General features: G+C 40.4%; 1 protein-coding gene across 1 annotated transcript in view; it reads right to left on the bottom strand.

Annotated features, from left to right (window-relative positions):
• The window catches only part of LOC308676582 (KAT8 regulatory NSL complex subunit 1-like), a gene marked incomplete at its 5' end in the record, with an annotated part of 305549 nt that overhangs the window by 207354 nt on the left and 81830 nt on the right, over window positions 1-16365 (bottom strand). The window lies entirely within an intron of this gene.

The raw sequence follows: 16365 nt of genomic DNA, 5'->3' as shown, positions 1-16365 counted from the left end.
ACAGCCAAGACAACACAGGAGTGGCTTAGGGACAACTATGTGAATGTCCTAGAGTGGCCCAGCCAGAGCCCTGATTTGAACCGTAGTGAACATCTCTGGAGGGACCGGAAAATGGCTGTCCACCGACAGTCTCAATCCAACCTGACTGAGCTTGAGAGGATTTGCAAGGAAGAATGGCAGAAAATCCCCTAATCCAGGTGTGCAAAGCTTGTCGTGTCATACCCCGAAGACTCAAGGCTGTAATTGCTGCCAAAGGTGCTTCAACAAAGTACTGAGTGAAGGGTCTCAATACTTATGCCAAAGTGATATTTCAGTTTTTTCTTTTTAATAAATTCAGACATCTCTAAAATTATTTTTTCACTTTGTCATTATGGGGTACCGAGTGTAGATTAATGAGAAAAAAATGAATTTCAACAGCTGTAGAATCAGGCTGCAGCATAAAATTGACAAAAGCGAAGGAGGTCTGAATACTTTTTGAATGCACTGTATATCCAAAGCTCTGGTGCATGGTTTGACTGAGGCCTTAACTATGGCCTGGAACAAGCATACAAGAACCTTGGATCAGATTGCACCTGTGTGGATTCTCTGTGCCCCCTAGTTTACCAAAGAGCTCTAGGAGATGAAGTGATGAAAGAGACACCTAGAGCATTGCTCGAGAAAAAGAGCAAATTCCACCAAGCATAGGCAACACCCTTTATTAAGACTTACTTTGCGGAAATAAGTGATGAAGCAAGTTTATTTATCTGTTTTTATTGTATCTGCAGATAGCCAGCTAGCAGCTGTTTCAGATGACCAGGTCCCTCCTTTTAAGAAGGGGCCAGAGGAGCCCTTGCATGGCCAGTGAGAACTATTCTAGGCATCTGCCATATAAAGTCACTCTGAGCTGGAAGTCTTGCTGGGCAGATCCTGTGGAAGTGACCAAGACATGTCTTGTTTGGCCATCTGGGAAAACTTTCAACTAGCTGGTCCTAAGAAAATGGACATGAACCTTGCTGCTGTTAAGCTCTGCCATTTGTGGTCTGGACAAATATTGCTCCTGGCTGGTCAAGGCCTCTCAGGATGTGGTGTATGGTTAGGTCCAGGTGGTGGTTAATGGCTCTTTGCAGGAGGGGGTGGTTCTGCTTTTCAAGAGATCATCCTTGGGTGCAACCATGTTGGAGAACTTTCATCCAGTCTCCAACCTTTGTTGAGAAGATGGTAGGCACTCAGTTGCAAAGAGCCCAGGAAGAAGTAGATTAACTGGAACATTTTCAGTAGGGGTTCAGGCCAAGTTCTAGCAGCGAAGTGGCATCAGTCATGCTTGTAGAAGAAATTTGGAGGGTTTGGGATAGGGGTAGAATGTCTCTCCAGGCCCTCTTGGATCTCTTGGTGGCTTTCAGTTCCATTGACCATGGCATCCTTCTGGACACTGTTTTGCAGTGGCTCTCCTTTCACACTACGGCAAGTTCCTGGTCTAGCCTTGGTGCCTCTTATGTGGGATGCTTCAAGGATTAGTCCTCTCACCCCGTAACTAACATCTGCATGTAGCTACCAGGTAAGATCATCATGCAATAAGCTCACGATATTCAATTGTACATCTCTGCCCCAGGCTGGACAACTGATAGTGTTTACCCAGTGCCTAGAGCAGGGGTGTCAAACTTCCGACCCGCAGGCTGGATGTGTCACGTGGAAGCCATACCCACCCCATTGCCGGCAATGGCAAAAGTGTCCCAATACATCACGCAATGTCAAATGATGTCTCGAGTTAGACATGTCTGGCCTAGAGGCTATGAGTATGAATGACGAACCAGCTGTGACTCAACCCTAGCAAGGTGGGGAAGGTTTGAATTTTAGGGTGACCTGGATTTTTGAGAGCTGCCATCTTAAATTTTCAATGGGGTAGCATTCTACCAAGCAGAGTTGGTGCACAATTTTGGGGCCCTTTCTTGGAGCTCCTGTTTGAACAGCAGGTTCCACTTGTGGTTAAGGTCAGCTTTTGCACAGATTTTGTATGCCAGTTGTGCCCATTCTTGGTCTAGGAGGCCCTGCTCATGGACATTCAGGCCTTAGTCTCTTCCTGATTGGACTAATGCAATGTACTAGATATGGGGCTGCCCTTGAAGACTACTCAGAAACTTCAACTGAACCAGAACACTGCAACGGGTGCAATTCTAGGTGCCCCACAGTTTGCCCATGTTACACTGTTACTGTGTGAGTCGTACTGGATCCCCCTTTCCTTCTGGGTGTAATTCAAGGTGCTGTTTATCATCTTTAAAGCCCTACATGCCACAGGGCCAGGTTATTTACAGGACTGCCTCTCTTGAGGCTATCTGCCTACCCCACCAGTTGATAATGGGAGGATGTCCTCTAGGACCTCTCTGTTAATACGGCAAGACCTAGAAGGCAGGCTTTCTTTGTAGTGATACCTGCGCTATGGAACAGCCTACCAACTAATATCCAGAAGGCCCTTGCCCTACTAGCCTTCCAGAGGGTCTTTAAGACCTTGTTCTTCCCTCAAGTATTGCACCAGGATGGCAGTTGAGCCCAGCACAGGTGTATTTGGGATAGGAATGTTGTATCAATTATGTAAAATGATTTTGATTTTGTTTTTATGTGTTTTATTTTGTTGCAAGTTGCCCAGTGTTATATAAGATAGGTAGCCATATAAGTCACATACATACATACAAACTTTTGAAAGACATCTTTCAGTGCATGAGTGCAATGTTGTCCACTTCCTACAACTTTTAGGTGAGATTTATGATTTTAATTCTGCATTCCCTATTCATTTTGCTTGTCACAAGCCAGTTGAGAAGCACACAAATGGTGATCATGTGACTGTGGGATGTGGCAACAGTTGTAAATGTGCAAAGTGAAGCACCCAAATAGAAATTGTGTGACTGCAGACACTGTAACGATCATAAATGTGAGGACTGGTCTCAAAGCTTTTTTTTAATACCATTGTAACATCACTAAACAAGGCAGTCAGTAAGCAAGGTTACCTGTATACCACAACAAATATATTTGTCAAACAATAAAAAAAATCAGACATAAATTAAAACTGACTTTATTGTATTGAATAGACCACTTTTCTTTGATGTATATATTTAAGTTATATTGCTGCAGTCCCTTAAAAAAGCTACTCAGTTTTTTCCCTTTCAGTATGCTTTGCAAGAACCTGAAGAACTGAAGCAGATTGTTCCCAAAGAGTCTCTTGTTTACTTTTTGATAGGAAAGGTAAAAACAGTTTTGAGAATTATTTTCTGAATTGTTGCTGTAAAAAGATAAAAGGTTGATATTGATGATAATGTTACGCAATGCTCGCCATGTGAACTGTGCTGTGTTTCAGCAGTACTGTCCACTGTGGTGAGCAACCAGGTCTCCTCCTAACTTTGAAGGCAACTTCTTGCCCCATGTACAATTGTGGAGAAAGTCTGGGAATGGTCTGACAGCTATGCAGCCAAGGAGACTGGTTGTGGAGACTTGCTTTGCAATTGCTTTACAAAAGGAAAGGCTGGGAGGTGAGGTTTGTTTGGAAAATTGACGCCATTGTTTTTTGGGTTGGGACTACATATGGTAATAGACAATTCCTGAGACAGCCTGATTCTCTCAAGCTGGAAGGACTTTTAAAAATAAGCATTGGCATTTTAAATTGATCCCATAAACAGACTAGAACATGGTGATGTCGTTCAAGGGACCTGTAGTGGGCTATGAGAATAACCTTGAGGAAGAGGAGAAAGAGTCGCAGCTAAGGCAGTGGTCAGATAAGAGAAATCTCAGCCCAAAGCAGGAATGGAATTTAAGAAAGCATGTCAGATTGGACCCTCCCTCGTTCTCTTTAGGGTACAGACAGGAATGGGACATGCATATTCAGACTTGCAAGATTCTGTTACTCTAACCCTATAATAAAAGTAGTTTTAATATTTATGACTTGGTGTTCAAGTCTGGTCTACCTTGAAGGTCTGACAGAACCAGTGAGGTATTTTCCCTCTTCAGCCCCACTTAGCAATGCAGCAGCTCTATTTTTGAATTAAATATGAGTTCACAACTGGACAGGGGAAACCTTTACCTTTATGAATATTTAAAGGCAATCTCATATATTATGTGCCGTTTCTTATTTTAGTGGGTTGGTGGGGAGTACCTCATCCAGAATTGAAGAGAAATTTGCAATCTGTCATGGCTGCATCTCACCTATCCAAGCTTCATAAGCTGACAGCCTGACATTAGCATGGACAGGGGGGAGGGGGGGAGAGGGAAAGGAATGGAAGAAAAGGGGGGGGGAGATGGAAGCCCAGCTGAGGTGTGTAAGAAGCTCTAGCTGGCCAAGTAACAATATGCAGAGCTGGGAACCAAGCACCTGTTTCCTGAACAATATAAGATCACCTGATTGGACATTTGCAGATAACCAGGGGATGGCTGGCATGGGGGGGGAGGGAAGAGGGAACTTTCCTTTTTGTTGTTTGCACGTACGTTACTTCTGTAACCATTTAAATATACTCTTGGCAAAACAAATGGCCAGGAGTCTTTCTTTGCTAGATGACTGGGTGGGACGGTTGACACAATCTTTTCTGCTACTGGGTACCAGTGTCTAATACCATTATTTCTTATTAGATATAACAAACTCTTTCCATTTTGATTTTTAAAATATTTTTATTGTTTATAAACTTCGAGGGGAATGAGTGCCATTTAGGGGTATGACAGATGTCCTGGTAGCCATGACCTCTACAGACGACAAACTGCCTACAAATAGCACTAGTAGATATAAAAGATATGAAATAAAAATTCATACCAAGTTCATATGAGTACACCTTTGGGGGGTTTTTTGGTTAGGTTTATAAAAAGTTGGGGCGGACCCATCTTGCACTGATGAACTTTTCCTGGGCAATGGACTTGGATCCCAAAGGTGCCAACAACCAGATCAAAGAGGCCATTGACAAGCGGTACCTACCTGATGATGAAGAGCCTGTAACACAAACAGAACAGATCAGTGAATGCTGTCCATATGATTCAGGTTGGTTTTTTCCATTCTTGTTTTATTTGTTCTTCTCTTGAGGTAAACAGAGATACTTTCTATTTGGATAATTTGAAAAGAGTGTTGTAGCAACAGTCCTGAAGTTTACCACTGCTACTATTTTATATAGCATAGTTTTATGCAGTTTCTTAGAATTCAAAAAAAATGTATTTTTTCCTTTTCTTATGGTCACTCTATCTTCTAACTGGAAATAGTTGAAAATGCTTTCTTAATTTTAACCAAGTTTGAAGAGAGCCTCGAACCTTAAATATCCCCATCCGGTAGATAGCAAGCAAATTTATTTGAATACCATAACATGGTTTTTCTTGTCATTCTTCTCTTTGCCACTCTTTATTTAAGCAAACTATAAAAGGTAAAGTTTTTTGAATAAAGCTCAATGGTGATTTCATGAACACATCCATGAGGTCATCTTGGAAATGATACAGAAATGGTTGCCACTGGAATGAATATTTTTTTACTTTCTAGTCTACCCTACAGCTCTGGTGTTTCCTGGGGTCTCCTCTCCATGTATTATCTAGGATCAGCTTTGTATAGCCTCTTGAGATCAGCCATGTTTGACTGGGTACAGCCATGTAGTTGGACATGCAAATTATAAGTGACATGAAATTAGACTTTGGGCTACTAAAGAGACCTGATCATTGCCTAATAGGAACCAAGCAAATAGGTTCAGCACCAGAACTATCTGAAGTATCAGAGTATAATCTTGTAAAAGGAACTTCCATCTTAAGTTTTTGTATAAGGCCTTAGCAATTAATACACAATATTCAAGCACAATGCCATCAAGCCTGAGAAAGTTAGAATCACTTGTGCTTCCGCTTTAAAAATTGGCATCTGTAAAATTTTAGGATCTGATAATTTGAGATGGGGATGTGCAACTTTGTGAGTCTGGCTGCACAAGGTTTTGTGTGGCTTGGTGAGGACCCACTTGGAAAGAGGGCTGAAGGGTCTCCCCTGTCCCGTTTGTGTTGGAGGCAACGTTTAAGGTGCTTCCGGGTTGAAAGGATTAGCCGGTGACATCACCGTTGCCTGATGATGCCTGTGGGGGCTCCTTTCTTGTCCCCATCGAGCTGCAGTGGAGTGACGGGAGCTCACCCCACCACGCAACAACACTCAGGTCTCGAACACAGGCTTGCTAACCTCCAACCCAGCGTCCTAACCACGTGAGCCACAGCACTCCTTGTTGAAGGGTTTAAAAGCGTGAAATGGGTACCTTAAGATTTGCAAAGCTTAAAATGCCTCTTTGCTGCTTAAACTGCTTGACTTCTAACATGCAAAATAAAAATAAAAATAGATCCTGTTGTTTGGCTCACTCTGGAGGGATTCTGGTAGTACAAAAAGGATGGTGGCAGACCCTACGTGACCCCCAGGCTGTATTTCTTGCACTTCAGTGCAAGAGGTATAGAAGAAAACCTGTAGTTGTTGAGCTTTCTTCCCCTGGTACATTAAAGGGACTCTGAAAATCAGCTATAAATCAGGAAGCACACTACAGGTAGTCTTTGACATATAACCACAATTGACCCAAACATTTCTGTTGGTAAGCAAGGCAGATGTTAAGTGAGTTGTGCCTCATTTTATGACCTTTTTTGCCACAGTTGTTAAGCAAATCATTGCAGTTGGTCAGTGAATCATGTGGCTTTTAAGCGAATCTGGCTTCCTCCATTGACTTTGCTTCTCGGAAGCCAGCTGGGAAGGTTACAAAGTGATCACATGACCACAGGAAAGTGCAAATGTGATAAATACATGCCAGTTACCAAGTACCTAAATTTTGATCACATGACCATGGGGATTCTGCAACAGTCATAAGTGTGAAAACCAGTCATAAGTCACTTTTTCAGTGTCCCAAAGATGCTTTTTCACGAGGCAACTGGACTTTCTTGTTTTTCAAGTCTTGTTTTTCAAGTCCAGTTGCCTCGTGAAAAAGCATCTTTGGGACAACTATGACCGGGATGACTGAGAATCTCCATAGACATTTTTTCAGGGTCGTTGTAACTTCCTAAATGTGCTGCTGTGAAGTTACAAGAGGAGGGGGAAGAAAGGAGGAGGGGATAAAACTGCAATAAATTAACCATCCAGGTAGCCTTAAGCAAGGAACTTTAACTCAAGCTAATAATTCCCTACCCTCCACCCACAGGGTTCAAATTGTGGGGATTACAAACCTAACCAGCTTTACAGGTTGGTTGCATAGGTTATAACAAAAATAATACATGGTGAAACTCATTTACAATTCTGTGCTACCTAAATGTGAAATGCCTGCTCCAATTACTATTTATATCAAAGTTGTTTGAAAAACTGCATTATAGAATTGGACATGATTTACTTAATGACTATGGTGACGCACTTTATGACCATTATAAAAACGGTCGTAAAATAGTCTGGTGTTGCTTTGACTTACAATTGCAATGAATTATGACTGAAATTCTGGTCCCAGTTGTGGTCATAACTTGAAGACTACCTGTAAGACTTAGAGTTGAATAACCATGTCTTTTTTTTTACACAGAGGTACAGCATATCACATCTGCCACCAGGTGTGATACCCAGAAAAACAAAATTCATCAAGAGAGATATTTCCATGAATGATGTGAGGTATATTGGGAAAGAGAACAGACTAGGTCCAGCAGCCTAGTAATTAATACAAGCATATTTTGGAACTGTGTACTCTGTATTATTTTTCTATAGCATTTATGCTGCAATTAAATACATTAACTGGGCCATATACTCATTGTATACTAGTAATTTACTTTCTGGAGAGAGTTTCCTAAGTAATAGATAATTAATCAGTTAATTCAGATAGTACTTGTTGTTGTTGTTAGCTGCGAAGTCATGTCCGACCCATCGCGACCCCATGGACAACATTCCTCCAGGCCTTCCTGTCCTCTACCATCTTCTGGAGTCCATTTAGGCTCACGCCTACTGCTTCAGTGACTCCATCCATCCACCTCATTCTCTGTCGTCCCCTTCTTCTATTGCCCTCAATCTTTCCCAGCATTAGGCTCTTCTCCAGTGAGTCCTTCCTTCTCATTAGGTGGCCAAAGTATTTGACTTTCAACTTCAGGATCTGACCTTCTAAAGAGCAGTTAGGGTTGATCTCCTCTAGGACTGACCGGTTTGATCGCCTTGCAGTCCAAGGGACTCGCAGGAGTCTTCTCCAGCACCATAGTTCAAAGGCCTCAATTCTTTGGCGCTCAGCCTTTCTTATGGTCCAGCTTTCACAGCCATAGATAGTACTTGGATTTCAAAATTTACCAGCATGGAAGGAGTCAGAAATTACCTGGAATTCATTTCAGCTTGGCTTACCAAGAAACTGAGTAGGTGATCTAGGGATGAGCTCACCTGGCTCCTTCAAGAAAAGTGTGTGTAAGAAATTGGATCTTGATGATTGTGGGTAAGTGGGTGTTATGACTGCAACCTCAAAGAAGGCAATGGTGCACCCATTCTGGTTGCATAAACAGAGGCATAGAATCAAAAACACGTTAAGTATTAGTACCACTTTATAAATCCTTAGTAAGACCACACATGGAACACTGCATCCAGTTTTGGTCACCACATTACAAAAAAGATGTTGAGACTTTGGAAAAAGTACAAAGAAGAGCAACTAAGACGATTAAAGCCCTGGAGACAAAAAACATATGAAGAACAGTTGCAGGAATTGGGTATGGACAGTCTAGACTCTAGAGAAAAGAAGGACTAGGGGTAACATGATAAAAGTATTCCAGTATTTGAGCAGCTGCCACAAAGAAGAGGGAGTCGACTTATTTTCCAAAGCACCACAAGACAAGACAAGAAACAATGGTTGGGAACTAATCAAGGAGAGAAGCAACCTAGAACTAAAGAGAAATTTCCTAACAGTAAGGACCATTAACCAGGGCAGGGGTAGGCAACCTTGGCTCTTTTATGACTCATGGACCTCATCTCCCAGAATTCTGGGAGTTGAAGTCCATGAGTCATAAACTTAAGGAAACTCTGAGGAAAGTGTTGTGATTTACTGTCATTTCCTCATTGAGACTTAAAAATATCATTGTCCAGCTATAATTCATTATTTCTTAACCATACAGCTGAGCCAAACTGATTACAGCTTTGGGGAATAAAAAAAATGCTTGTCCTAAATTATGAGATTTAGGCAATATATTTTAAAAGTCTAGTTTTTAAAAGTGCTTGTTCCAGTTTCATGTTTTCAGGTTTAATGTGTAACAGGCAACATTTGCTAATGTGTAATCTGACCTTCTTGAAATCACCTATAAAACCTGTCTACCCATTGGCTAACACACACTTGTGATGGACTTGCCTGCCTCAAAACCCCACTGGCCCACAGTAAACATGAAGCACTCTCTCAGTGGCTGAGTGACAGCAATGGGCAGCCATAGACACTTAATTTTCTTGCCTTCACGCATAGTTACTTAGTCTACTGTTATGCTTTTCTGGAGGGATGGGGGCATTTTTATAGTGCCAAATGCAGCTGTATACATTATACTAAAAAGGTAAAGGTTCCCCTGCACATGCGTGCTAGTCGTTTCCGACTCTAGGGGCCGGTGCTCATCTCTGTTTCAAAGCCGAAGAGCCAGCGCTTGTCCGAGGACGTCTCCGTGGTCATGTGGCCGGCATGACTAGACGCCAAAGGCACACGGAATGGTGTTACCTTCCCACCGTAGTGGTCCCTATTTTTCTACTTGCATTTTTACGTGCTTTCGAACTGCTAGGTTGGCAGGCCTGCAAAACATTGCTGACCCAGATGAAATCTTTATACTTGCCAAGTCCCTGGAGATTCTCTTTGCCTCAAATTGTGTGCTATGTCAAAAAAATTTACATATCTTGAAGGGTATTAATGAGTTTAAAACAAAGTTAAGCAATGAGTATTTACACTTCCATAGGTCTTGTGAAAAGATTCCAACATTTTCATTTTTTATCTCCAAATGCAGTACAGGTAGTCTTCAAGTTTCAACTATAATTGAGTCCCGCAATTACAGTCTTAAGTCTTGGTCATAAAACAGGTCACCATTGGACCCAATTTTATGACTTTTTGTAGCAGCTGTTAAGCAAATGCCATGGTTGTTAAATGAACCCATTGTTCACAGTGGGCCTTTTTTTTTTTGCTGGAAACCAGAAGCACTTACAACCATCTTTTTTGTGACCGTTCAAAGTTACAAGGGCACTGAAAAAGTGACTTACAACCAGTCCTTGCATTTATGACTATTGCAGCATCCCCATGGACATGTGATCAAAATTTGGGTGCTTGGCAACCAGCATGCATTGATGGTTGCAGCGTCCTTGGGGTCATGCAATCACCTTTTGTGGCCTTTTTAGCCAATGGGGGAAGCCAGACTCACTTAACAACCATATGATTCACTTAATAACTGCAGTGATTCAGTTAAAAAACATGGCAAAAAGAGCTGTAAAATTGGACGCAACTCACTTAACTGCCTTGCTTAGCAACAGAAATTCTGCTCCCAGTTGTCGTAATTTGAGGACTACCTACTGTATAAACACTGGTTTCTGGGAAAACCATTGATAATTTTCTAATATTCTATAGTGCCATTCAAATGCATCTGTCATTACATTATCCTATTTTAAGAAAACAGAAGCAACAGATTTCCTAACTTTCTCTCTCATACATTTCTTTTTAATTTTATGAAGTATACCCAGTATTAGATTATGATAGGAAGCTAAAGTAAAAGGGTTGTACCCAAGTGAGTGTCCAACAAATATACTGAAGTTATCTGTTTGCAGAAAGAAAACAAGGAAAAGACATTTCAAATATAAAGAACATCTTTAATGAAGAGCATATCATGGGATATGAGTTATTTCATTCTCCAAGAATAAAATTTTCCAAGCAGGAACCCTAAATTTGTTTTTAAAGACTTATTAAATAAGGGAAAAATATATTATTAACTGATAACATTTGAATATCTGTGTATTAGATTCTGGCTACTAAACCATTATCTACTCTTAGTCTCCCCTAAATCCAGAGATATATGGGAGCAAGCACTGGATCCTTGTACAGACTTTTGGTGCAAAGTCACACCTAAAAGCATACATTTGCATATGACTAAAAAAAGCAATGGATGGGAAATGAATAAACTATTCATACAAAACCATGCAAGGATCTCTGAGAAAAAGAAATTACGGCTCTGTACTCCACTATATAAATGTAACAGATACATCTTAATCAACTCTCCAATTTCTGTTTCATTCCTTTCTGATTCACATTTTCAAATTATTAAACATTTGTAGGGCAAGACAGGAAGGAAATAGATATGTGTGTACATTGGTTATTACTTAATTTTACTTCCCAATTCTAAGATTTTGATCATACCTTTTTTTTAAACAAGTTTTATTGATTTTTAATATTTACATGTTCATGTATTTGTGAAACAATATGGAGGTTGGGTAATTAAAGTAAGAAATAGCCATTTGTAAATAGGTCAGGTTACATCAACAGAGATGCCCTCTCTAATTCCCTTAGTGATTACATAGTCAAAATAAGCAAGTTAGTGTATTTCTAGTTATAACCTAGTCAATCAACAAAATTCAAAATATATTTTCACTAATACATATCAATATCCTGTTTTTAAATTTTATCTAATTGCAATAGGATATTCTAGAATAGCCTATAGTATATAGAAAAAAGCTTAATTTTGGGTAACCCACAATTCCCTATTTCAATAAAGAATAATTCTTTTGTCTACAAAACTTATATTGTTGATTACAAAACATTTTTATGTTTTACCATTAAAGCCTAATTCTCATCTTAGCAAATCATCAGTTATTAGAAATATGTTTTTTGCCTTAGCCATTCAACAATTATTAAAATGCTATCTTTTATATATAAAATTCTAGATTCTATACTATAGTTCAAAAATAGCCACTGAATATTCTATAAGGCATCTTAACCATACATCAATTATTAAAATACCATCTTTTGATATGTCATTCCAAATTCTATAATATAGATCGGAGTTACTGTATATTTCCTTTACAAATCTAAAAATTAAATGTAAAATCAGTGATATTTTTTAGATTCCCCTTAATCCATAAAAAGATATTTTTATAGTCTATCTTTAGGAATCCCAAAAAAGAATCAAGTCCAGTCTTTTAAATCTAACTCTTGCCTTCCTTTTGTGCCAATCATACTTCGCTCTTGGTATCTTTAAATTCTCAAATGTATCTTCCTTTCTTCCTAGACCCCTTATTTGAATCCAGGGAGCGTATCCAAATGTCAGTTTTGCAAGGAAAATGTCCCCTTTGTAACCATTGTATTTTTGCTTTGGTATTTCGATTTTTGGTGGTTGATATAATATAAGGGACGCGGTGGCTCAGTGGGTTAGGACGCTGAGCTTGTCGATCAGAAGGTCGGCAGTTTGGCGGGTCAAATCCCGAGTGCCGCGTAGCAGAGTGAGCACCTGTTACTCGTCCCAGCTTCTGCCAACCTAGCAGTTCGAAAGCACATAAAAATGCAAGTAGAAAAATAGGGACCACTACGGTGGGAACAATGCAGTAAAAGTGCTACACTCAATTTGCCAGCAAATTTGGAAAACTCAACAATGGCCACAGGATTGGAAAAGATCAGTTTACATTCCAATTCCAAAGAAAGGCAGTGCCAAAGAATGTTCAAACTATCGCACCATTGCACTCATTTCTCATGCTAGTAAAGTCATGCTTAAAATCCTACAAGCTAGACTTCAGCAGTATGTGGATCGAGAACTACCAGAAGTGCAGGCAGGATTTCGAAGAGGCAGAGGAACTAGAGATCAAATTGCCAACATACGCTGGATCATGGAGAAAGCTAGGGAGTTCCAGAAAAACATCTACTTCTGCTTCATTGACTATGCTAAAGCCTTTGATTGGGTGGATCATAACAAACTGTGGCAAGTTCTTAAAGAGATGGGAGTACCAGACCATCTTATTTGTCTCTTGAGAAACCTATATGCGGGTCAAGAAGCAACAGTGAGAACTGGACACGGAACCACTGATTGGTTCAAAATTGGGAAAGGAGTCCGGCAAGGCTGTATACTGTCGCCCTGCCTATTTAACTTATATGCAGAGCACATCATGAGAAAGGCAGGGCTAGATGAATCAAAAGTTGGAATTAAGATTGCCGGAAGAAATATCAACAACCTAAGATACGCAGATGATACCACTCTAATGGCAGAAAGTGAAGAAGAACTAAAGAGCCTCTTGTTGCAGGTGAAGAAGGAGAGTGCAAAACTTGGGTTGAAACTTAACATTAAGAAAACCAAGATCATGGCATCTGGCCCTCTCAATTCCTGGCAAATAGATGGGGAAGAAATGGAGGTAGTGACAGATTTTATTTTCCTGGGCTCCAAGATCACTGCAGATGGGGACTGTAGCCAAGAAATTAAAAGACGCTTGCTCCTGGGGAGGAAAGCCATGGCAAATCTAGACAGCACACTAAAAAGCAGAGACATCACCCTGTCAACAAAAGTGCGTATAGTCAAGGCTATGGTCTTCCCAGTTGCAACGTATGGCAGTGAAAGTTGGACCATAAGAAAGGCTGAGCGCCAAAGAATTGAGGCCTTTGAACTGTGGTGCTGGAGAAGACTCCTGCGAGTCCCTTGGACTGCAAGGCGATCAAACCGGTCAGTCCTAGAGGAGATCAATCCTGACTGCACTTTAGAAGGCCAGATCCTGAAGCTAAAACTCAAGTACTTTGGCCACCTAATGAGAAGGAAGGACTCACTGGAGAAGAGCCTAATGCTGGGAAAGATCGAGGGCAATAGAAGAAGGGGACGACAGAGAATGAGGTGGCTGGATGGAGTCACTGAAGCAGTAGGCGTGAGCTTAAATGGACTCCAGAAGATGGTAGAGGACAGGAAGGCCTGGAGGAATGTTGTCCATAGGGTCGCGATGGGTCGGACACGACTTCGCAGCTAACAACAACACGGTGGGAAGGTAACAGCGTTCCGTGCACCTTTGGCGTCTAGTCATGCCGGCCACATGACCAAGGAGACATCCTCGGACAAGCGCTGGCTCTTCGGCTTTGAAACGGAGATGAGCACCGGCCCCTAGAGTTGGAAACGACTAGCACGCATGTGCGGGGGAACCTTTACCTTTACCTTTATAATATAATTGTCATTAAATCAGTCAAATCTTTTTGTTCTTCCAATTCTGTCTGGGTTAGGTAGAAAGTAGTAGCTGGTATTATGTTTGACATTTGATTAATTGAATTCTCAATATAGTGTATTTGAAGGCCTTTAGTGTCTTCACTCTTGGTGTTGCTTTCTTCAGGTGCTGTTACTTTTTGGCTTGTAAGTTTTGTAGTTGCTATTAAAGTTTGGACTTTAAGGTTTTCTGTAGGTTGCTTTTGTTGTTCTTTGAAATCTCCTATTTTAGTGTTAGTTTCCACTTCTTCTATTTGGTTTTGGGTTATCTTTTCCTCATTTACAGTCAGAGTTTGATTTGGTGGCTTTAAATTGCCAGATTTTTCTTGCAGCTTGGCTTTAATTTGCTCTGTCATTGCCAAGATCGTATCCAGTCTTAGTTTATAATCAAGTGGCGGGATGTATTCATCCATTTCGTTGTTGTTTACAGTTAAATCTTCCATGGAGGCTGTTTTAATAATAGTCAAAGATTTTCCACCTCCTGAAGAGTTGTATTCAGTGCCAGGTGTTCCCACACTTATCTTCAAGAACAGCTCTATTGTTCAGTCAGCTCTCACAACAGAAAAAGGAAATTTACTTGCTGTACCAGGTTTCACCACAAGATGTCATCAATAACATATAACATGCAATGTAAGAGGTTTTTTTTTCTTTTTCCAAATTAATATAGAACTTTTGTAGGATTAGTCCAAATTTTTTCTTTAATTTACAGTTTAAAGAGAGAATAGGATAGTGAGTCCCCAGCAACAAATAGAAGCTTTTTAGTAAATACAGCTGAAATTGCTTAAATTCTTTGCTGCATTAATTGGATTTCTTTTGTGACTTTGAGGCTTTAAGATTTGTTCCCAAAGTAGATATTCGCTGTTTTCTCAAAAAATGGGGAAGGAGATTCTCAGGAAAGTCCCACAGGAAGATGATTAAGGGAATAGGAAAGGTAAAAAGCTCACCCAGGTCCTCCAGATTGCTTCTTAGTGCTAGGTAGTACTTTTGGCTTTCGGCAGGGAGCGGCTTAGTGATCGGCCATCTTTATGGCCAGTCTCTTCTTCTTTGGGCGAAAGGAGATGATCCTGGATTCCAGCAGAGGGCTGCCGCCCTTCCGCGATCGCAGGGAAGCCCTCCTCTCGGTAATTGCCCTTCCAGGGTGATTTTTGACCCTTTTCAGGGTCCTCCAAAGAAGAAAGAAACGGATGGCAGGAGACAGACTGTCCCTGCAAGTCGGGAAGCGCCGCACACGCGAACCGGAAGCCTAGATTTTGATGTGGAAGTTTTTCAAGCCATGTCAATTGGCAGAAGGATGGTTTGGGGATGCACTGTATAAAAATACTTTAGATAACGTGAACAATCCTATCTCAGTGACAACCACCAAATCATGTATTTAAAATAAAAGAGGGAAATCAATTGTATAAATACCATACATACAAACGAAATCTATCATGATCCATGAAAGGGGAAAAATCCAATATCAACAAATGCATAGTACATTTTTTTAAACAATAAATTTACCACAGAGTATGTGCTACCTTGAGACTTCTGCAAAGCTCTTCATCAAGCAGGAAATGAAATAGAGAGACAATGTGACTGAATGAATTAGACATTTGTAGATACTGTGTGTGTCAAATTTTACCTAGCACATAATACAAAGAAGCAATGTCTGACCTCTGCGTTTCTACATATATACTTATGCCAGCTATAACTCAGATTTCCTTCTCTCTTGCCTTGAGCAAAATACTTAAGCTCCTGGAAAGGCAGAGAGCAGAAATAAAGAAAGGCACAATGATTATTATACTAGCAAGGCCAGTGGTTCAGGACTGGTGTACCTACCTGGCAAAATGTAAACTGAAACCAAATCCATATCTAGTATTTGAAATGAACAAACCTCTCAAATTACATTTTTTTCCTGGTAGTAAAAAAATAATATTTGGCCTAATTGGGCGATATTTATTACGGTATTTTCTAAGATTTATATGTCACTTCAATCACAGATGACACTAAAAGGTATATGTTCCACTATGTTAACAAAAAATTAAATCAATTGAACATTATAAAACAGTAAAAATAGTAATAACGTTTGCATTCACCATCATACTAAGAACAACACTTTCTGTAAGAACAAATCACCTACTGAAAGGTGGGAATTCACCATTCTATCAGTCCCCAAAGGCTTTCCAAAATAGTCAGGCCTAAGAAGCTTTACTAAATGCCAGCAAGGTTGGTGCTGATCTGACCTGCTGATTTTACTTCTCTCCC

Source organism: Vipera berus (genome assembly GCF_964194415.1).
Source record: "Vipera berus genome assembly, chromosome: W".
NCBI lineage: Eukaryota > Metazoa > Chordata > Lepidosauria > Squamata > Viperidae > Vipera > Vipera berus.
This window is presented reverse-complemented; position numbering and strand designations above follow the sequence as displayed.